Source organism: Notamacropus eugenii, chromosome 3 (assembly GCF_028372415.1).
Source record: "Notamacropus eugenii isolate mMacEug1 chromosome 3, mMacEug1.pri_v2, whole genome shotgun sequence".
Classification (NCBI taxonomy): Eukaryota; Metazoa; Chordata; class Mammalia; order Diprotodontia; family Macropodidae; genus Notamacropus; species Notamacropus eugenii.
Genome location: NC_092874.1, coordinates 279,857,019 through 279,881,014, shown reverse-complemented (window position 1 = coordinate 279,881,014; position 23,996 = coordinate 279,857,019). Strand labels below are relative to the sequence as shown.

Sequence of the window (23,996 nt, the reverse complement as noted above, 5' to 3'; positions counted from 1 at the left end):
TAAGACCCCAACTGGGGTACTCCAGTCTCCATGAAAACTTCTGACTCCTTCAAGCTACAAATGAAGGTCATTTCTCTTTGCTAAGATAGATTTCTTCTGAATATGGACAGGGTAAAAAGGATTTTCTGACTCTGGATTCAAGATAATGAGGAAACTGAGGCACAGAGAAGTTAATTAAATTGTCCAAGGTCACACAGTTAGTGAGTATTGGAAATGGTATTTGAACCCAGATCTCCTTGACTCCAATCCCAGTTCTCCATCCACTATAGCACCTAGCTTAGAGGGAAAAGTCACAGGACCTGGGTCCAAATCCCACAAATGATGATGCCTGTTGCATTATCATCCCTTCAGCTCCCTAGGCCTCAGTTTCTTCTTCTGTATAATCAAGGAGTTAGAATAGCTAATCCTTTCCTGCTCTCTTCCTCTCATTTTGCACTCATCACACTCTCCCCTGTATCACAGGCAGTAGTGTTCATTTCTTCCCTTTCTTAGCCTACACATTTCTTGAAAGTAGAGTTGAAGACAGATTGGTTCTGGTTTTGTCTTTATATTGCCAGCACCTAGTACAATGCCTGACACATAGTAGGTGCTCAACAAATATTTTTGGATTAAATGATATTTGATATTTTTACTTTGCATACCAGTTCTGGAATTTAAAGTCCCTTGGTCATTTCTTTTATCAATATAACAAGTTTTTATTTGAACTAACTGTATGTACTAAAAGGTAATATGATTCTCCCTTAAAAAATGCAACGAAAATGTAAATAGAAAGGAAAACAAAATGAGATAAGTCATTATGCATCATTTATCCCTCCTCCCCTCTTCTATCTCTCCAATACTCAGAAATGGCTTCTATTTGCAATCTCTGTACCACCTGCTTCGCATCTGCTCGACCAACTGAGAAATGCAGGGCTGCAAGGAAAGAAAATCCATTTTAAGTAGATCTGTGACAATATAAGGCAAGAAGGTCCCAGAATTCACCATGGGACTTAATCAATAAGACTGACAGGATATAGCATGCCAGAAGCAAGTTTGACAGTATGGAGAGAGCAAAACAGAAAGCAGTCTGGCCTACTGGGAAATCTGGGGGTGGGTGGGAATCAAGGAGAGGGGCTGGAGCTATCCATCTGGGGAAGGGGACCAAGGAGAAGGGCTGGAGCTACCAAATCAGGAGGAGGACAGAATACATTCCTTCTTGCTACCAATTTAATGGGTAGAAGGAAAGGAGAGGGTTGAGATTATTTTTAGTTTCATTTTTTTAAGATTCTACCCATTTTTTTTAATGCTAGGGACAGAGAAAATCTATTGGTCTTTTAAAGTCACTTTAAAAGGTTCCATCTTTTTCACATATGAATTTTAGGAGTTCTTCCTTGGTTCTTGCCAGAGTGAGAACTAGAAAATTTTGTGCCCAAAGCAAATACCAAACTGTATTTGAGGCAAGCCACACAAAACCCACCAGGAGTTGGGGTGGGAGAGGACTTAGCTGACAGACTACTATGCTAGTGCTCTCATTATCCACTAGATTTAGCACCGTGGGTTAAAGCCCTGATTTCCCTGTCTTAGTTACAACTACAACTAACTTGCTGTACCAGCTCTCCAATAAATTTACCCAGTATTACTGCATATTAGAGTCATTTTTGTATGTATCTTACAATATTATTATAGAGAAATATTGGCTCGTAGTGGATACAGGGCTGGACTTAAGGTCAGGAAGACTTGGATTCATCTGTCAATCAATAAGAATTTATTAGACACCAAATATGTGCCAGGACTATAGGTTCATTGGTTCAGAGGTCATCTTATCCAACTTCTTCATTTTACAGATGAGGAGTGAAGTGATTTAATTAATCTTGGAATCATAGATCTCTATCTGGAAAAGGTCTCAGAGGCCATAGGCCAAGATTTTCATCTTATAGATAAGGAGATTAAGGAGCAAGGAACAAAGAAATTTAACCAAAGACACAAGAAGTAAGAATTAGTGACTGGGCTGGAGCTCAGAACCAGAACTCTTGGCCAAGGCTAAACAGATGCTCCATATCAGAAGAAGGATTTGAATGCAGGTCCTCTGACTTCCAAACCAGGACTCTTTCTAGAATCCCACACTGGTTCAAGCCCTGTCTCTGATAATAGCTGACTGCCATAGGCAAATCTATTCACCTCTGGGTGCCCCCCTATCCCTGCCCCAGGCAAATTCTCTGAGATTCAATGTTATAGTGTGTAACTGTGTATCAGTAGAGGGAACTTCCATATTGAGAGTTCCCTGTCTAAAGGAAATCACAAAAAAAAAGGGTGTGATTGTTATCTTGTCCCTATTAAAACAAGGATTGTGTCTCATCTAAGTTTTGAATGACCCTGTCCCTAGTGCCTATCATAGTGTTCAAATCACAGTGGGTATATAATGAGTATTTATTAAATTGGAACCAAATTTCCAAAAGTTGTTCACAAAAAACCAGACTTATTTCTAATGCCTAATTCTTAGCTGTAAATGGACTCTTCCCACGTCCACATCCTTCATAAAAGACAGGGGAACTTAATTGAATTTTGCATGTAGTTTTTAATGGATTGATAGGGTAGACCAAGATTAATTAGTTTCATGTTGTTAATTCAATTCAAAGGTTGCTGATATACTGAGACCATCAAACTCCATTAGCAGAAACAAAAAACTTCTTAATGATGACAACATCTTAGGAACCACAAAGACAGACTCTATTGGGAAGTCCAAGGCTTCTTCTCCCTAGGTACCTGAGGGATGCTTTTCCAAGCATGCCTGGATCATTGTACAATCTTTTTTAAAACTATTTTAATTTTCCAAACTTTTCTTTTAAAGAATCCCTAAGGAAAACTGAATAAATTATGGTACATATAATTAATGGAATATTATTGTGCCATAAGAAACAAGGAAAACCAACAACACAAAGGAGCACTGAAAGATATATATGAACTGATGCAAGGTGATTTTCACAGCACCAGGAAACTCAGGCATGACTACAATGATGTGAATGGAAAGAACACTGAAATCCAAACCAAATAGTGGATAGTAGAATGACCAAGTCTGGCTCTGAAGACAAGATTTAACAATGCTTTCCATACCCACCCGTTTCATTGCAGAGGTGGGGGAATGATGGCTAGAGAACATTGTTTATACTGCCAGGTGATGGCTTGGTTAATTGTACAGAACTGCTTTCTTTCCAATGTCCCTCTTTTTATTTTCTTTGTTACCAGGAAGAGTTCTCTGTGGAAGGAAGCAGTAGAGGAATGTTTAGAGAGGAAGGTGATATAAAAGCAAAAGATATTAATGAAAAGAAAAGTAAGGGGGAGGAGCCAAGATGGAGGAGTAGAAAGACACACATATGCTAGCTCCCAACCCACAGCCCATAAAATTCCTGTAAAGAAGAACTCCCAACAAATTCTGGAGCAGCAGAAGCCACAGAACAACAGAGCAGAGGACATTTCTGTTCCAGAGAGACTTGAAACACTGGCACGAAAGGTCCATCATGCACCACACCCAGAGCAGAGCCCAGCCCTGCCTTGGCACAGCACCGAGAGGAGCAGACTCGAGCAGGCTTTAGGGACAGAATCTCCAGAGGCCATGCAGGTCCCTCCACCCACAGGTACCAAAGGTCAGTGAGAGGGTCTTTTCAGCTTCCCAAGAGGGGAGTGGGGTATCCCCATAACTCAGGCCCCCTCGGGAGACAGCAGCGGAGGTGGCACCTGACAGGGGCTCCCAAAGCAGGTAAGAGCCCGGATCCATTGTTGAAGGTCTCCTCATAAATCCTGAGGGAACTGAGCCCCATGTGGTGGCCCTGCCCCCACCCAAGCACCTGAACTTAATCTCACACTGAATAGCAGCTCCATCCCCGCCAAAGCCCTGAGGCTGGGAAGCAGCATTTGAACCTCAGACCCCAATTGCTGGCTGGGCAGATCTGGAGGGGAAGTGGGTGTGGAGAGGACACTCAGAAGTCAAGTCACTGGATGGGAAAATGCCCAGAAAAGGGGAAAAAAAATAAGACCATAGAAGGCTACTTTCTTGGTGAACAGGTATCTCCTCCCATCTTTTCAGATGAGGAAGAGCAATGCTTACCAACAGGGAAAGACATAAAAGTCAAGGCTTCTGTATCCCAAACATCCAAAATAAATATTCAGTGGGCACAGGCCATGGAAGAGCTCAAATTTGGATTTTGAAAATCAAGTTAAAGAGATGGAGGAAAAACTGGGAAGAGAAATGACAGAGATGCAAGAAAAGCATGAAAAGCAGGTCAACACCTTGCTAAAGGAGACCCAAAAAAATGCTGAAGAAAAGAACACCTTGAAAAATAGGCTAACTCAATTGGCAAAAGAGGTTCAAAATGCCAAGGAGGAGAAGAATGCTTTCAAAAGCAGAATTAGCCAAATCAAAAAGGAGGTTCAAAAGCGCACTAAAGAAAATAGTTCTTTCAAAATTAGAATGGAACAGATGGAGGCTAATGATTTTATGAGAAACCAAGAAATCACAAAACAAAACCAAAAGAATGAAAAAATGGAAGATAATGTGAAATATCTCATTGGAAAAACAACTGACCTGGAAAATAGATCCAGGAGAGACAATTTAAAAATTATGGGACTACCTGAAAGCCATGATCAAAAAAAGAGCCTAGACATCATCTTTCATGAAATTATCAAGGAAAACTGCCCTGAGATTCTAGCACCAGAGGGCAAAATAAGTATTCAAGGAATCCACCAATCACCTCCTGAAAGACATCCCAAAAGAGAAACTTCTAGGAACATTGTGGCCAAATTCCAGAGTTCCCTGGTCAAGGAGAAAATATTGCAAGCAGCTAGAAAGAAACAATTCAAGTATTGTGGAAATACAATCAGGATAGCACAAGATCTAGCAGCTTCTACATTAAGGGATCGAAGGGAGTGAAATAGGATATTCCAGAAGTCAAAGGAACTAGGACTAAAACCAAGAATCACCTACCCAACAAAACTGAGTATAATACTTCAGGGGAAAAAATGGTCTTTCAATGAAATTGAGGACTTTTGAAGAATGCTTGAGCATTCTTGATGAAAAGACCAGAGCTGAAAAGAAAATTTGACTTTCAAACACAAGAATGAAGAGAAGCATGAAAAGGTAAACAGCAAAGAGAAGTCATAAGGGACTTACTAAAGTTGAACTGTTTACATTCCTACATGGAAAGACAATATTTGTAACTCTTGAAACTTTTCAATATCTGGGCAGTGGATGGGATTACACACACACACACACACACACACACACACACACAGAGCACAGAGTGAATTGAATAGGATGGGATCATATCTTAAAAAAATGAAATTAAGCGGTGAGAGAGAAATATATTGGGAGGAGAAAGGGAAAAATGGAATGGGGCAATTTATCTCTCATAAAAGAGGCAAGCAAAACACTTTTTAGTGGAGGGAAAAAGAGGCAAGGTGAGAGAAAAACATGAAGTTTACTCTCATCACATTCCACTAAAGGAAGGAATAAAATGCACACTCATTTTGGTATGAAAACCTATCTTACAATACAGGAAAGTGGGGGAGAAGGAGATAAGCAGGGTGGGGGGGAGGATGGAAGGGAGGGCAATGGTAGGAGGGAGCAATTTGAAGTCAACACTGTTGGAGAGGGACAGGATCAAAAGAGAGAATAGAAGCAATGGGGGGCAGGAGACGAGGGAGGGAAATATAGTTAGTCTTACACAACACGACTATTATGGAAATCATTTGCAAAACTACACAGGTATGACCTACATTGAATTGCTTGCCTTCCCAAAGGAAATGGGTGGGGAGGGAGAGATGAAAAGAAGTTGGAACTCAAAGTTTTAGGAATAACTGTCGAGTACTGTTCTTGCTACTAGGAAATAAGAAATACAGGTAATGGGGTATAGAAAGTTATCTGGCCCTACAGGACAAAAGAGAAAATGGGGACAAGGGAAGGGAGGGATGATAGAAGAGAGGGCAGATTGGTGATAGATAGATCACAATGCTCTGTGTTTTGGGGTGGGGGGAGGGGACAAATGGGGAGAAAATTTGGAACCCAAAATTTTGTGAAAATGAATGTTATAAGTTAAATAAATAAATTTTAAAAAAATTTTTAAAAAAAATAAAAAATAAAATAAAAAATAAAAAGGAAAAGTAAGGTAGATTACAGGATCTCATTCCAAACCACAATTTTGTCATCAATGGGGAAAAAAATAAAAGAAAGCAATTATAAATTTAAAAATATGTATGAGTCCCATAGGTTCACTTTTTCTTTCTACTATCCAGAAGAGAAAATTACACTAGAAAACTAAATCTGTGGAAACTAAGCTATTGTTTCTGTGCTAGTAGCCTGTGAATGTCCACAGCTTCCATGTTTGAATGTAAGGGCCCCAGGAATCCTCTTTTTGTTGTGAAATCAAAACTAATTGCCATGATTTAAGGCAGCAGGATGTTCTTACTCTGTACTGTACTATCCTAGAGAGAGCAACATATGCTCTTTAGGGCAATCAAAGGTCTTCCCTCACCAGGGTCCTGAATTCTGCAAAGATAAATGCTTGTGTGATCAATTTCATAACATCACAAGGTCTTGGGAGGGAAGTCACAGAAAATGAGGAGTGGGGGAAAGGAAAGAAATATTTATAAAGGCCCCTCTGTGTGGCAGACATTGTGCAAATATCCCATACCAATCCTGGGAGGTGGAAGCTATTACTATTCCCATTTTAAAGTTGAGGAAACTGAGGCAGAGGTTCCATGACTTGTCTATCACACAGCTAGTCATATGAGTCCAAATGTGAATTCAAGTCTTGACAATCCCAAGCCTAGTGCTTTGCCCACTGAACCACCTAGCTAGTACATGAGAAGAAAGTGAGGCCCAGAGGGGAGAAGTGACTTATCAAAGGTCACACAGCTTACAAATGATAAAGCTGACTTTATAAAAGCTGACATTCCAGGTCTAGTCTCCTAATTCATCTGTAATGCAGGCGACTGGCCAATGGGGTCCCAGTCCTTGCAGTGTGCATAATTCTCTCTGCCTGATATCCCCCACCTATGGACCTCTGGGGAACCCACTTTCAAAAAGTGTAATGATACATAATGAAGAAGCCCTAACCCCTAAATTTGACTATGTAACTGCTTCTGTCCAATTATTTCAGAGTGACAAAGAGCCTCTTAATTGGATGCTGAGAGGGAACAGAATGTGCAACTCTCTTCTTCCATGAGAGCAAATGAGGCAAAAAACTCACAATAATTTGGGGGGAACACACCAGATGGGGGCTCATGAGTGATACTAATAAAGAAAGATAGCCCCAATTCCTCAGGGTTCCCCAGACCTCCAAGGGGAGAAGCAGTAGCCATGTTCTGGGGACCTGACCTACCATTTCAATAAAAGTTGGGACAGTATTATGTAATCCATGTGCTACATAATCAGTGTTTAACAAGCAGTAAGTTGAATCCTTACTGCCTACTAGTCAGTCAATGAGTGGTCATTAAGTGCCTACTATGTGCTACTATGGTAACCCCTTACATCACAGTATGAGAAAGCTTAATATAGATCGTGTGTGTGTGTGTGTGTGTGTGTGTGTGTGCGCGTGTGTGTATCCCTTTCTGTGTCATGGATCCCTTTGGCAATTTGGCAAAATCTATGGAACCTTTCTCAGAATAATGTCTTTAGTCATGTACAATACATAGGATATTAAAAATAACCAATTATACTGAAATACAGCTATGAAAAAAATTTAAACCAAGTTCACAACCCCTTAAATATATCTATGGCCTTCAGGAAGGGGGAGGGCTCTGTGAACCCCAGGTTAAGAACTTCTTCTTTAAAGGAAAGGAAGATAATCTTAGAATACAGATGACCTGGGTTCAAGTCCCATCTCAAGCAGGTATTGTCTTTCATGTGCCAGTGACAGTATTAGAGATGTTATTCAAAGAATGAAACAATCTCTACTTTCTAGGAGCTTACATTCTGATGGGGTAGACAAGAAGTAGTCAAACACAAGATAGTTTGAGAGGAAGGGCACTAGTTACTTATAGGATCAGGAAAAGTTTCATACAGAAGATGGCATTTTATTCCATTCATAAAAGAGACAGATTAAGACAGAGGTGACATGCGCTGGCTATGTGACCCTGTGTAAGTCCCTTAAAATCTTTGTAATCTACACACACAAGGCAAATAGACTAGCATTTTTAAGTGTGTACTATGTACCAGGCTCTTCTCTAAGCACTGAGAACACAATGAAAGGCTAAAACCAGCCACAGTCCTCAAGGAACTCACAATCTAAAGGAGGTGGAGAGATGAGGAGAGACAACATGTGAGTGACTATCTACAAGCAAGAATGACAAAATTAGATAACACAAAAAGACCTGGGGAGTCATCAAGTTCAATCCATGCCCTAATCCCCATGATATCCACCCTGACAGGAGATTGTCCAGCCTCTGATAAAGACCTCCTATTAGGAGAAATCTATCACCTCTCAAGATAGCCCATTTTACTTCTGGATTATCTCTATTTGTTATTTTTTTAAAAAATAATGTTTTCCGAACATTCAGCCTGGATCTACCTCTTTGCCACTCTCCCCCTCCCCGCTACCCCAGTTTCTGGCTTCTGCTATCTAATGCCCCCTCCCTGTGATAGCCTTTCAAATACCATTCAAAGAAACACACCTATTCTGTCTACGAGGCTTGTTCATAAGTTGAAGAGAATGGATTGTTCCCTATTAAAAGAGGGAAAACCCTACCAAGAGCTCCCAACCTAATGAAGTCAAGATTGTGGATTATAACAGTGGTATCAAACTCAATATAGAAATGGCTCCTTATAGGCTCAATATTGACTTAGAAAATGTCAAATTAACATTATTGGTGATGTATTTTTATTTCTTTTGGTAAACATTTCCCAAATAACATTCTAATCTAGTTCTAGTCCACTAAGGAATTTTGCTTAATCATATGCTGGCTGTGAAGCTTACATTTCTGGTATATAAAAAGTCACAGCGTATGAATAACTACCTACTTTCCTACATGTGACCTTCTTCTCTGCTCCTATCTTGACCTGGACTCAGTGTCTTGAATGGGAATGTCATGCTATCACTCCATGATTCAACATCTACCCATGCTCATGTAACCACCAGATCACACACTACTTCAGTGACTGTGACTCTAATGTATTACTTATGTTCCCCTCTGGACCTCAGTTTCCTTGTCAGTCCAGTGATGGGGGTTGATTGATCTCAATGGCTTTGTGAGGACCTTCCAGCTATATATCTTCATATCACAGGATCATTAGTGTAGTGGTCAAATTTTTGAGGTCAACTTGACCCATCCAATATCAAAGATGGAGGGGAGGAAATGGTCAGATAGAGTTTTGAAAATGCTTTGCCTGGCTCATGGTCTCTTCCTGTGATTCTCTTACAATTATCAAAGCTAACTCATCAGAGGAAAGCCTGGCTTATTGTGTCAGCAACTCTAAAACCCAAGATAAAAGCTCTTTGATGGAAGGGACCAGGCTCACCACCTGTTCCATACAGGGCCTGTCTTGGTAGGGCTCCCTCATAAACATGAACTTGCTTGAAAAGAGACAAACCTCCCAGGGTAATGTGAAACCACAGGAACACTCAGAACCAGCTAACAACCGCTGTGATGGTAGATGGCAGAATTAAATAGGAGTCACTATGGTATGATAGAAGAGTTCTCATCTTGTTGTCAAAGGAGACCTGGATTCAAATGCCACCTATGACACTTAGTGGCTCTGTGACCACAGGTAAGTGAATCAACCTCTCCGTGCTTCAGTTTCCTAATCTGTTTTTTAAAAAGACAGGGAAAGGAATTAAAATACTTATATATAGCTCGGAGAATGTTTGTTACATGGATAATGAATGCCACCTTTAAAGGCAATATGGTGCAATGGAAAGACCCCTGGATTTTGATTTAGAAGAGCTAAGTTTGAATTTTACCTCTGCCATTTTCTGTGTGACATTGAACTGGTCATTTCACCTACCTTCCAGAGCTGTAAAATGAGGGGTGTCCCTAAAGGAGAGAACATCTAAGGTTCCTTTCACCTTGAATTTCTGATGCTATGATCCTCCAACACTATGCAAATATCATCTGCTCATGTAACAAATTTCCCAAGCTACTCTTCTGACCTTTATTTGCTCTAGCAGGTTGTGTCCCCAGAAGGCAGCTACCACATTTCCTCAGAGCTCTAAGAGTTAATCTTGAGGGGCTGAAGGAATATCTAGCTCACCCACCCTCACTGGGCTTTTCCTTCACTCATTGATCATTGCTTGATATAAATTAGTCAGATTTAATTAGGTTTTAGAGAGAGATTTTTTACTCTCCCATAAGTAAATCTGATTTCTTTGGAATCCCACAGATTCTAAGAGAAAATATACTTAGAGAATACATGAGACAAAGAAATAACTCACAGCTTCAGGTTGATGGAAGCCTTTTCCTCTCCTCTGGGAGGAAACTCATCAAATTTCTTTTAGATGTGGTACATTTTGATGGTAAGATCCTTGTAGATTTCCTGAAGCTACCATTCCTTCAATGTATCCAATTTGTTCCCAGATCCTGATGCAGACACAGACACCAATCACTGCTCTTCCTGGGATGCTGCTAGGACACTGATGAGAAGTCCAAATCCTTTGACCCTTTAAAGTTCACAAGATCATCTTCTGGTTAAGGAAAATGAGGAGACCAAGAATCTCTTCTCTCCCTATGTCTCTAACCCAAGTGATTCACTCTCAAACGCTTGCCTCTCCTCTAAGGTGCCAGCCATAGAAATCCCTGGTTTTTATTTGGCTTATTACCATTTTATAGGAGACCCAAGTTTCCAACATCTTCCATGGAACAAACTCCATTTCAAAGACTTTTCACACTGGTCTAATGCTGTCACTGATTTCTTGATTCAGTAGAGGTGTTCTCGCTTCATAAAGGGAGAGCAAGATGAGACTGATTGCCTCAACTGATTCTGCATCTACATTGTTATTGTTGTGGTGTTTTTCTCTCATCTAGGTCCAAACACATGGAAATGCAACATGGACGGTTTGGATGTGCCCAGAAATGGAGAAGAGTCATTAATCATGATCACAAGACTCTGGGATGGAAGATGTGTATGGCAATGAGGGGGAATGGGGTTATTAGTGAAGCAGCAAGCAGGAAGATGGTCAGAGAGCCAATACAATTTAAGTTCTGACAGATCTCACTCACCCCCAGCTCCGTAAACTCACTCTCTAATTTCTGTCCCGAGTACTAGCACCTCCTGGTCATCCATCCACATCTGTAACTCTGGAGTCACATTTGATTGTTCATTCTCCCTCATTCCCCCATATTTAAATAGCTGAGAAGCCTCACCCATTCTGTCTTTATCATTCTACCTTCAAAACTACCAAAGTCCAAGCCCTTTTTACTCTTTGCCTCAATTATTGTAAAAGCCTTTTAATATTTCTCTCTGATTCCAGCTGTTCGTTCTCCAGTATGTTCTGCAATACAATTGCCAACAGGATCTTTCCAGGTACCAATCTGACCATATCAAAATCAGGCTGAAAATCTTTTAGTGTCTCTCTTTTGCCTCTGGGATAAAACACAAACTCTTCTGATTTTCTTTTAAGGCCTCCATGATCAATCTGGGTCCAACCTACCAGACTTATTTCACCTAATTCCCCTTCACACAGCTTACATCCCAACCATAAAGAATGAAACTAAATTAAACCAAAGCTGCTTTCTGAACTTTGCATTCCACAGCCTGCCTATGTGAGTTTGCCCAAGCAATCAATCCCCCACACCTGAAATTAATGTATTCCTTCTCTATCCACAACTTTCACAAAGTTTATCTGTCTTCCAGGCACAGAAGTTCTCAGAGAAAAATAGTAGCTCTCTTAAAAATATCTTGAGGGCCATGACTGTGAAGAAAGAATAGCTTTATTCCTTGAGTTTTTCACAAAAGTAAATTTTGGTCTGATAAACTTATTATATTTTTGGACAGTTCCCATGATTTTATAATTTTGTGATTCAGCTACTTGGAGATATCCAAAGATGCAATGAGCTGGACAAGCAAGGGGTGTACTAGCCTCACCGTTGTACTAGCCACTCTATAAGGTCCTTTCCAGTTACGAACCTATGACCTATTGGGGTCTCAGTTTCTTCTTGTATGATCTGAGGAATGTTGGACTAGAGATTAAGATAATCAGATGAATTAATGGACTAATGTGGTCACACAGGTATCAGGGTCAAAGTAGGACCCAGGTCCCCTAAATCCAGGCTTTCCTTTCCAATGTGCCGTATTGGCTCACCTGTATGTATTTTGTGTTGAATTGCCTATGTACGTGCCATATCCCTTTGTAGAATATAAACTCCTTGAAGGCAGAAAGAGTTTCATTTTTGCCTTTTATCTCAGCACCTAGAAAAATGCCTGACACACAGTAGATGTGCTGAAGGTTTGCTGAATTGATCTGAATTGACTTGAATTGAACAGAATGGAATTTATTCCATTCATGAATAATGGAATAATGGAAAAGCCAGGTGTGGTGATGCATGCCTGTAATCCCTGCTAGTGGGGAGGTTTTAATGCTGAGGAATTGTTGCAGCTCAGAGAGTCAGTGGACTAGTTGATTGGTGTCTGAACTGGGTGTCCACATCAATGTCAGGAGTCCAGGAGCTACCAGGGTTCCTAAGGAGAGGTGAACCAGTCCAGGTCAGGAACAGTCAAAGTTCATGGACTGATCAATAATGCAATTGGGTCCATATACTCCCAGTCAGAGAGAAATAGAGAGATCCCAGAAGAGAATAGGGGAAAAGAAAGAGAAGGGAGGTGAAGGGAGGCAAGGGAAGGGAAGGGGAAGTGAGTGGAAGTGAGGGGAGCCAAGGGCAGGGGAGCGGAGGCAAGGGAGAATGGGGAACTATGAAAATATGGTTGCCTCATGGAAACCAATGTAGCCTTGACTATCACTAAAGGGGGAAAAATTAACCTGACAATTACCATCTCTAAGCGTTTAGATTATAATGGAGCCAGCATCAATAAGCAGCCTGGATTTTAAGATTGAATCAAGCTGGGAAAATCTAATTGCTTTCTTTTTTCCTTTTAAAGGAAGAAAGAATTGCTTGGTTAATAAAAGAAAGTTGGAAAATGAAGATGTAACATAACCTAATTTGGGGAAAGTACTTAATACAGTATCTAATAAAGACTTACTTGCAAAATGAATTCAGATTGGATTGGATTTGAACACTGGCATCCTATACTGGTTGAAAGCTAAGTGCTGCAGATTCAGACTCTACTGATAAAAGTGATGTATCACATTGCAGAGGTGTCTGTTAGAGGTGCCCTAGGAATCAATGAAGACTTAGGCTTAGTTAACAGCTTCATTAATGATCTGCAAGATGAGACAAAGAGCGGCTTAATGAAAATTACCGATGAAACTCTAGGGAGGTGAAACAATTGAGAGATGATACAAAGGGACTTGAAAAGATTTCAGGCATGCACAAAATATCCATAAATCAAGGAACCGTAGGCTGAGAAGTAAAAGGCTATTTAATCCAAATCTTTCATTTTCCATGCAAGGAAACTGAGGCCCAGGGAGGCTGAGTGACTCACTCAAGGTCACGTTTAACAAGTAGCAGTCTGGATTTGAACTCAGATTATCCGATTGCAAATGCAAAACTCCTTCCATTGCACTCTACTGCCTCTAGTCTAACCATTTGCATTTTACTGATGCAAAAAAAAAGAGCAAAAAATTTAAATGACTTGCCCAAGGTCACCCAGGGAATATGGGTCCAATCAAGGACCTGAACCCAGATCATCAATTGAGATTTAGAGCTAAATGAGATCTTAGAGGCTGTCTGGTCTAGCTCTTCATTTTAAAGATGAGGGATCTGGAGTCCAGAGTGGTGAAGAGATATACCTAAGGTCATACAGAGCCAGGATTCAAACCCAGGCCCCCTCTGACTGCAAACCTAGCTCTCTTCTCAATGACCTGGGTGAATAAATAGAAAAGTTTTCATAGAGATTAAGACATTCTAGGACTAAGTGGAAAGTTTTGTAGAACAAGTCTCATAAGACTGAAAGTCTTTCTTTTTTTAAAGATTTTCAAAAGTTATTTGGAATATGTGGTGAGAGTCAGCTAGTCAGCCAGCAAGCAATTATTAAACACTTACTATGTGTCAGGAAAAAGCCTTAGAGCTGGGGAGATAAAGAAAGACAAAAATTATGCTTTCCCTTGAGGAGCTCACATTCTCATAGAGGTGGGAAGAACACACAACAAACACATAAGAGGTGGGGAGAGAGGGAGAGAGAGAATGCACTATATCTACGTGTGTGTATATATATATGTACATATATGTGTGTGTGTATATATTAATATATGTATATGTGTGTGTGTGTGTATATATATACATCGAGAGAGAGAGAGAGGGAAGGATGGAAGGAAGAAAGGAGGGAGGAAAGGAGGAAAACAAGGATGGACCTCAGAGGGAAAGTTACTAACAACTGGACAGGGACAGGAAAAGACCTCTGGCAAAAGGTGAATTTTGAGCGGTCTCAAGGGAAGCCAAGAAGAAGAAAGGAGAGAAAGCATTCCATGAAATGGGTATAATCAATGGAAAGACAAGGAAAGCAAAGTGTTAATTCAGGCATGAAACTCAGCAGTGACTTGGATGCCTGGATACCAAAAGAAATCAAACTCTTAGGTAGAAAGCACCATAGGAATCATGGTGGCCAGAAAGGAAATCATCCCTAATCTATCATGACAGTCAGCTCCAGGCAGAGACCTCCCATGATGGAGATTTCACTCCTTCCTGAGGGCAGCCCATTCCCCTTTCAGGGAGTTCTAATGACTAGGAATATTTCCTTACATGATGCCGACATCTTCCTTTCATCAGCTGTGATCCTAATTCTAGCTTTCTGGTGCAAAGAAAAGTCTAATTTCTCTTCCATGGGACAGCACTTCAAATGTGTAAGCATATATGTACATGCATGTACACATACCACATACATATTATAGAAATATACATGCATGCATATTGTATATGTATATATACATGTATATGTGTGTTGTACATATATGAGTATATACATACCACATACACACATATGTGTGTGTATGTGTATGTGAGTATGTATGTATATTTGCCTGTGTGTGTGTGAATCATCTGGGTTTGAACTTCTCATGTTCCCAGGAGGCAGCACTAAGCCTCTGATCTCACAGGGAAGGTACTTTGGAACTGTGAGAGAGGAAGAGAAGAGAAAGTCCCCTTGCAGAAGGGAATTAACCCTAATTCCATTCAAAACATGAGCCTACCTCAAAGGGGAATATGCAAAGTTCAAATCCAGATCATTTTATTCTGCGGGTTTATGGTCTGGGGAAAAGTTTGCATAATTCATTCATGCATGCATTAAGCACCTACTATTAGCTAGGTACGGTGGGATACAGAGAGCTTCTTACCTTTACCTTTTTAGTCTTTACACCAGTGAAATCAAGGTTCTGAAACAAACAAACAAAACCACAACAATACCAGACTCTGTTAGACACTGAGATACAAAGAGAAAGAAAAACAAACAAATAAATAAGACAGTCCCTGCTCTCAATTCCTTGACAGTCAATCTGAGTAAAATGAAATAAGCAAGTGAAAAGTAAATACAGCTTTGAGGCAGACAGGCACCAGCACCTGGGCAGAGACTGGGGGAAAGCAATGTTGTTGTGGGCAAAGAGAAGGGACAACGCTCTGGATAAATTATGTCAAAAACCTGGGAAAGATTGCCTGTTATGGAAGCTTTATTCCCACCCACTCCAACTAAACCTCACCCCTCACCCCCTCCCCACACACACACACACACACACACACACACACACACACACACGCACACGCACGCACACACAAACGTTCCCTATGGTAAAATAAAAAAAAAAATCTAAATTCCACTTCAGGAGCTCCTGTGACCAGCTCTGAGTCCTTACAAAGTAATAGAAAATCTCTCTTGAGTATAGGAAATGTGGCAGGAAGGAATGGTGACTTCAGAGTCACTGCAAGAAGATTCAGGTAGAGAGGATGATGATGGCAAAACTCCACTTTTTAGGACAAGTCAGCACAATGTAGCAGAATGAACGTTGGCATAGCAGGCAAAAGATCTGCGATTAAAGCCTGATTCTGCTACTTGGTGTTGTATGACCTCGGATCAGGCATATTACTTCTCTCGGCCTCAGTTTCCTCATCTATCATGTAAGGGGAAGGGGATGTTCTCAGAAGTCCCTCTGTCTCTTGATCCAAGAACCTCAGTACCTCATCTAGAGCTGCAAGAAGGGTAATATTTTTCCTTACTGTCAAAAGATAATTTCAAGGCCGTGGGATCTATGGAAACCGAGCCCGAATCTCTAGAGACACATAGTGGTCCCATCATACTCTAAGTCAATTAAAAATAGGCTGAACACAAGCTTAGAAAATATATATATATATTGTCACCCTGGGAGTAGCAAAAGAAGATGAGCTGCAATATTGCTCCATCCTGTTTCTAATTGAATAAAATAATATTAACACCACAATCCCTTTTCAAATGAATATTAGGATTCAGTTCTCCACCATATTCCTTGGAGGATTTGTGTAGAATGCTGTTATATCTCACCTTAAAAATCCGGCTTGCCTGCTAAGAAGTTGTATGGTGCCTGAGCCTGGGATCTGAAAGACATCGGTTTGAATTCTGCCTCAGGGAAATTTATTAGCTGTGCAACCCTGGGTAGACCACTTAATAACCTCTCTGAACTTCAGTTTCTGCAATTTTAAAGTAGGGATGATAATAGTGCCCACCTTAAAGGGGTATAAGGACCATGTGAGATAATGTATGCCTTGCATATGAAGGGTCACGATAGATTCCACATGTTGGCTGTTGTCATTAGTACTTTCTGGTCTAGACCTATGACTTAATTGATGTAGGGAACTCCAAGTGAGAAGAATCCTTCTGCTAGCCTTGATGAGCCCCAAGCTACAAGGCACAGTCTTAGTAAGGCTTGGAACACGAACACGTGAAATAACCTCCTTCTCAGAACCACACATCTATTATTCTTGTTACTTGTCCTTCATTCTCAAAAAGGACCATGACATCAGGGAGGTGATACATGACTTGAAAATGAATTGGATTTAAGTGAGGAAGGACCACGCAAGGTTACCAGCCTCACTTTCTCCTCTGGAGCCATCTGGGTCCAATGGCCAGATATAGATCAGGACAACTGGAGATGGTCCTGGATGCAGTGGGAGAACGGGGTCTTTCAAGCTGAGATCTCTAACAGGACTCACATGGCTATGATGGGCCAGATGGCCAATATAACCCATGTCTTCCTGACTTAGAGATTGGCTCTCTAGACTTATTACACCATGGACCAGAGAAGCAGTGATTTAGAGCTAGAAAAGACCCTAGATACTTCAAGTCCAGCTGTCTCATTTTGTAGATAAGGAAAAACAGACTTGCTATGGATCACATAGTCAATAAGTGTCAGAGATGAGATTTGAACCCAGATTTCCCCAACTTCAATCTTTTATTATTTGTTCCTATTATTACTACAGAGGTCTCATTTCTGCCTATATCTCCAGAGAATAAAACAACAGTGCATCAATGAAGGCTAAATATGATCACCCAAATTGCCAAGATGTCCAGTCTTCCCCCAACATTCCACAGCCCCAAGACTGTCTGAATTACACTTGAACCATGACAAGATGAGCCTGTAGAATCATTTAGAAGTCTCTCAGCACTGATGGAAAGAAGGAGTTAGATTGCAGAGAAGGGATACTGCACAAAGGGAGAAGAAAACTGCAGTGGGAGTGGAGGATAATCATGTTGTAGGTGCATGAGTCTGGCATACAGACAGACCCCACTGTCTGTCTATACTCCCCCCCTTCCCCAGTATCAAGAAGAACGAAGGAATCATGATAGAAATGTGTGATCGTACATTTAGAACTGGAAGGGACCTCTGAAATCACCTAGTCCACCCCTTTCATTTTACAGGTGAGGAAACTGAGGCCCAGAGAGACAATGTGATTTAGACCCATAAAGATAGCAATGATGCCTTATACCCTTTCAATCTCCCATTATTGACAGGGGATTTCATGCTTTGTAGCTGTTCAATCGATGCTCATTTTGATATGGTAATTAATGTCAAAAAGAGTTGTTTTATTACTGGCCTTTAGGAGGGATGTCTTTCCACTTCCAAACTGGTCCATGATAAAGAAAAGGATATGAGATTGAGCATTCCTTCACAATGAGGCATTTCATTCCCATCACCTTCCACAAGATGCGGTGGGGTATACTGGAAAGGGTGCAAAATCTAGAATCTGAGTAACAGGCTATTTCACTTACCAGTGTGACATCTCTTGGCCCTCAGTTATCACATCTGCAAAACAAAGGGGCTGGACTAACTTACTTCTAAGATATCTTTAGGTTCTTTTTCTGATGGACTAGTTATATTATTGGCATAGGGAAGTCCTTGTAAGGACCATCCTTCTATGAATGTGGATTAAGACCTATACTACAACTTATCTTCTTAATTGGCTGGGATAATGAAAACAGAGTAACAAAGCCAGAGCCTGGAATTGAACACCCATCTTTCTGCCTCTGAGGTCAACTTTCTGCCCACTATGATATCTTGCCTCTTCTGCTGACATGGTCCCTTCTATCTCTAAATAAATGATCCCCACAGTCTCTTTCCTTTTGCCTACCATACAGTACAGCATACCATGTTGGACAGCAATGATCTGTGACTCTCATTCCAAAATTACAGAAGAGGGAAAGTCACTCCCAGAATGATGGACATGTGAGTCATCACCTCTATTTCCTATAACATAAGAACCATTATTTTGAGACAAACAGGACAATCTAATCAAGGCTCTCTTCTTGTCTTTTTATTTTTTCATTCTTTACAATCAGTAAAGAACTATTGGTGTCATTTAAATGCCCATGACTGGCTGGTAACAGCATCAGAATGACTGATGGCAATGGTCCCACTGTCTAGGGACAAAGATGCTGTACTCATTCCTGGCGAACAATGTGGACTCTTAGAATCATGGGTACACACCTGAAAAGGATCTCACCAATGGCCTGGTCTAACACCCTCATGTAACAGATGAGGAAAGTGAGGTACAGAGTGGTAAAATGCTTAACCCAAGGTCATATAGGTAGCAGAAAGAGTGCTAGATTTGGAAGTGAAGGTCCTAGGTCTGAAATCTGGCTCAGATCCTTATTAATGGAATCATCTTAAAGAAATCCTCCTTTCATCCTCCCTTCCCCTCCCCTACTTTTGCCCTTTTTCCTCATCTGTAAAATAAGGGGATTGGCATGATGAGGAGGAGGATGATACTACTACTAATGGTAACAATAATGATGATGATGAAAACAATAGCTAATATTTTTGTAGTGAAGGGGTAGGGGAAGGGAATAAAGATTTATGAAGTACCTACTATGTGCCAGGCAAGCACTGGGCTGAACACTTTACACTTTACTTTACAATTACTATCTCATTTGATCCTCACAACAACTTTGGGAGGTGAATGCTGTTATTATCCGTATTTGACAACTGAAGAAACTGAGGCAGACAGAAGTTAAGTGACCTTCTCAGGGTCACACAGTTGTGTCTGGTGCCACATTTGAACTCAGGTCTTCCTGACTCCAAGCCCAGAGCTCTATCCACTGAAATACCTAGCTGCTTCTAGAAGTGCCTTGTGATTGGCAAAGGACTTTACATATGTTGGTTCATTTGATACACATTTAGAATAGCTGCTAGGGGGCACCATAGTGTGCAGAGTGTAGGCAGAGTCAGGAGGACCTGATTTCAAATTTAGCCTCAAACACCCACTAGCTATGTGACCTCGAGCAAGTCACTTAACCCGGTTGGCCTCAGTTTCTTCATCTGTAAAATGAGCTGGAGAAAGAACTAACAAACCACTCCAGTTTCTCTGCCAAGAAAGCCCCAAATGGGGTCATGAAGAATGGACGAGACTAAAAACAATTAAAAACAACGCAATATGAACACGCATATGTACATATATATACACACATATGTACACATATACACAGATATATATACACATACATACATATATACATATATATTGATATAGACACACAAATACACATACATGCATACATACATATACACTTATTTATAAGTTATTTATTTATATATGTATTATGTGTACATGTATTATGTATACATATATGCTTATTTGCTCTATATTATTAGAATGCAAGGTCCTTTTGACTAGAGATTGTTTCATTTTTATCTTTAAGACTCCACCGTTTAGCACAGCACCTGACACAAAGCAGGCATTTAGTAGATATTGATCAGTTAATTGTTTGATTGATTGAAAGGGGACAGCCTATGTATCGGCTCAGAGTTAACAGATGGATATTGGGTATAGGGAAGAGAAAGGAAGGACTACTTCTCTGGGATAAAGAGTGCATGGGAGGAAGTCACACAATCAGGAAAAATCAGTTCAGCCCTATCCAGCTTCCTTTCCCACGCAGCTCCATCCCCGCACTATGAGGCGGTCACATTATCAAAGCCAAATTGTAAGAGCCCTTGGTTCACTTCTGCCACTGATTTGGTCCCTGAATTAACTGATGGCAGCTGGAATGATGGCCTCCCCAAGAGTCCAAATGGCTCTGATACCCCACAAGGATCTGTATTAATCAAAGGCTTTAAGCAAATCTCCAGCATTTGTCTGATTAGCCCAACCACATATTCCTGCTGGGCCCCAGAGAGACTTCCCAGGGAGGCATCCATGTTGAGGTCATGTGACCATGGAGACTTCAACTCTAGACCTACAACTTCTCTACCATGGAAGGAAGAACTTGGCAAACAGTTAGACCTCTCTGGTTCCAAGTTTGTTGAACAAGGGAGAACAGAGAGAGGAGGAAGAAAGACATAGATGTTCAGTGCATACTCCATATTTGGATAGAATGAAAATTACTCAGTGAATCATCTCCAGTTTTGCAGGATCCTTCATGAGGGGAAATTAGGGCTATTCAGCCCTTACAACATCTGCCTGAAGTTCTCCCCTCCCCATTTGCATGTAATTTAAAATACCCCTGAGCTTCCTTTTCATCTGGCAATGCCACCACTCAGTAGTCCTCTCCAGGGGTCATGAAGTCCTCTTCATGAGGAGCATGGATGAGATGTGGTTAGCTAGTAAGGGGCAGGGAAGTTCCCAAATGGAAGTCTCAGGTAACCTAAGGAGTGCTCTATGCTCTCCTTGTCCTGTCCCCCTCTCATCCTCAAAAACAATTAAATCAGGAGTCTCAAGATATTCTCTAAGAATGTAAGTTATACATAGATTGTGGTCTATATTACTGATGAGAGTCCCCACAGTTAGTGATGAGAATCTCCAACAAAAACAACCAAAGGCCCAAAATGACATCAATCTATCAAGTAACAAACATTTACTATACCAGGAAGCTGGTTGGCTCAGTGGATAGAACAGTGGGCCTGGAGTCAAGAAGACCTTAGTTCAAGTCCAGCCTCAGACAACTAGCTGTGCAGTCTTGGGCAAGCCACGTAACCTCTGTTTGCCTTGGAAGCAGTTAGATGATTCAGTGGATAGAGTGCTGGGCCTAGAGTCAGGAAAACCTGAGTTCAAATCTGACCACAGACACTTAACTAGCTGTGTGATTCTGGGTTAGTCACTTAAACTCTATTTGCTTCCCTTAATCCACTAGAGGAAAAAATGGCAAACATCCAGTATCTTTACCAAGAAAACCCCAAATACTAGATCACAACTAAACAACTGAACAACCACAACATATAGCAGTCAGTGAGTTAAACTCGGAGGATACAATAAAAGATAAAAGACAGGCTCTGCTCTCAGGGAGCTTATAATCTAATGGTATATGTATGTATAGTACAGAGAACGAGATTTTGAACACTCGGGAGTATAGACATTGAAAATCTTAGAATTAGATCCTTCAAGGTTTGGAAAAGATTAAGAGTGTTTGGGGGCAGTGGAATGGGAGATTCTGAACATGTGATTTTCCCAGGGTGCCTCAGGTATTTATAAAATGATTTAAGCTTTACAAAGTACTACACCTACACTGTCTCTTTTGAACCCCTCAAAAATCCTGTGATGGAAGCACTACGGTAACTATCCTCAAAGTAACAGTCTTTTCATGATCAAATTGAACTCCTTTACCATCTATTCCAAATATTATCCATTATAACACACCTGACAAGAAGTCATCCAATTTCCCCTTGAAGATATCCAGTGAGGAAGATTCCATGCACCACTTGAAGCAGCCCATTCTACTGTGGGTTAGCTCTAATTAATAGGAAGGTCTTACTGACATCAAGCCTAAATTGATGTCTTGGTAACTCTTGCCCATCACTCCTGCTTTCACCTTTAAGAAGAACAAGTCAAGGAAACTGAGGCATAGAAAGGTTCAAAGATTCTCCAAGAGTCTCATAGCTATGCCATGTCAGAGGCAATACTGGCACCACTATCTTTCTGACTCTGAGTCCAACTCTTTATACACTTCAAGACACCACCATCCATCACCATCATCATGATAACAATAACAAGGTGTGCAGAGAACTTTACAAACAGTATTTCACTTTATTCTCATAACAAAATTATTCCTATTTTACAGATGAGGAATGTGAATCCATCGGTGATAAACTGACTTGCCCAGGATCACACAGCTAGGTGCCTGAGGCTATGGTGGAACTCAAGTCTTACTGGCTCTGGATCCGGCTTTCTATCCATTGAGCCATTCAACTGCCCGAATATATTCTAAACCTGTCCATTATATGGATCCTTCCAGAGAAAAAATGTTCTTTCATGTCTAACCCATGAAGAGATGTAACAAACAATAATGGTGAAAAAATTGGAGGAAGGTGAGATCATTCACCTTATCAACGGAAAAGCAATAATGCAATGAGTTACCTGTGTATCTCTATCATTTCTCCACAACTCTTCTCTACTCCCAGGATCCCCATCCTGGTACAGAATGCTAGATGGTGCAGTAAGTAGACAGAGCACTGGATTTGGAATCAGGAAGACTCAAGTGTGAATCCTATGTACTTTTTGGCTTCCCTCCTCTGGAACACCATTTCTTTATCTGTAAAATGAGAGGGCTAGACTTCTAGTATCCAAGGTCGCTGCCAGCTCTGACTTGATGACTTGATGGTCTTAGATTTGTAGTAATTTCCTCCTTAAGAGGGTCTTCCTGTCTCTCCTATTTTCCTGTTTTACTCTATCTCTAATACTGCTGCCTGACTGTTTTCTTTTTCATAAAAGTCCTACCCTTTGCCTCTTTTTTTTTTAGCTGAAACATCAATTTTATTCTATAACCTTTGCCTTTTTAATAACAAGGAGGTGATCTTGAACTCAAAGGATATACTAGGAGAACATGAGTTCTGGCAGGACCTAGGACATTAGAAAAAATTTTGAGGACAGAAAGGGAAACAAATCATGCTTGCTATCAAAGCACCAGTCTAGTCAAAGACAAGGAGGCTGGAAACTAAGTGATTATGTTTTTTGGCCACAGAAGCAGTTATAAAAATCAACTCTTAGTCCTATATAGTCCTAACCACCTGCCCACTGCCAAAGTGATGGTGGCATCATGCTATTAATAATAAGAATGATGATGGTTCACATTCGTCTAATGATTTAAAGCTTGCATATTGATTTACATTTATAATCTCAATTGATCTTTAAAACAACCCTATGTGATAAATATTAGAGACAAAGATAAGGACTAGACCTGTGCCTTCATTAATATAGGGAAGAATCAGATGAGAAAAATTCCTCTAGTAACGCATATAGACCCACTCTTGGCAGCTTTAGAAAGTTACCTAAATTGGGACAGCTGGGTGGTGCAGTGGAGTTAAAGTCTGACCTCAGACATTTACTGACTACATGACCCTTGGGTAAGTCACTTAACCCCAACTGTCTCAAAAAAATGAAAAAAAAATGCTGTTACTAAGAGGTTCAGAGACTTAGGTGGGGTCACACAGCCAATAAGCTCCAAAGGCAAAACATAAAAGCCAGGCCTT

At 40.7% G+C, this 23,996-nt stretch overlaps 1 long non-coding RNA gene across 1 annotated transcript in view; it reads right to left on the bottom strand.

Moving 5' to 3' along the window:
- LOC140534529 (uncharacterized) overlaps window positions 1-23,996 on the bottom strand; it is a 769,311-nt gene that overhangs the window by 495,656 nt on the left and 249,659 nt on the right. Inside the window, exons 4-5 of the long non-coding RNA XR_011977353.1 lie at window positions 15,411-15,449; window positions 10,401-10,625 (exon numbers count right to left, since the gene is read on the bottom strand). This is a non-coding gene — a long non-coding RNA (uncharacterized lncRNA). The remainder of the gene's footprint in view (window positions 1-10,400; window positions 10,626-15,410; window positions 15,450-23,996) is intronic.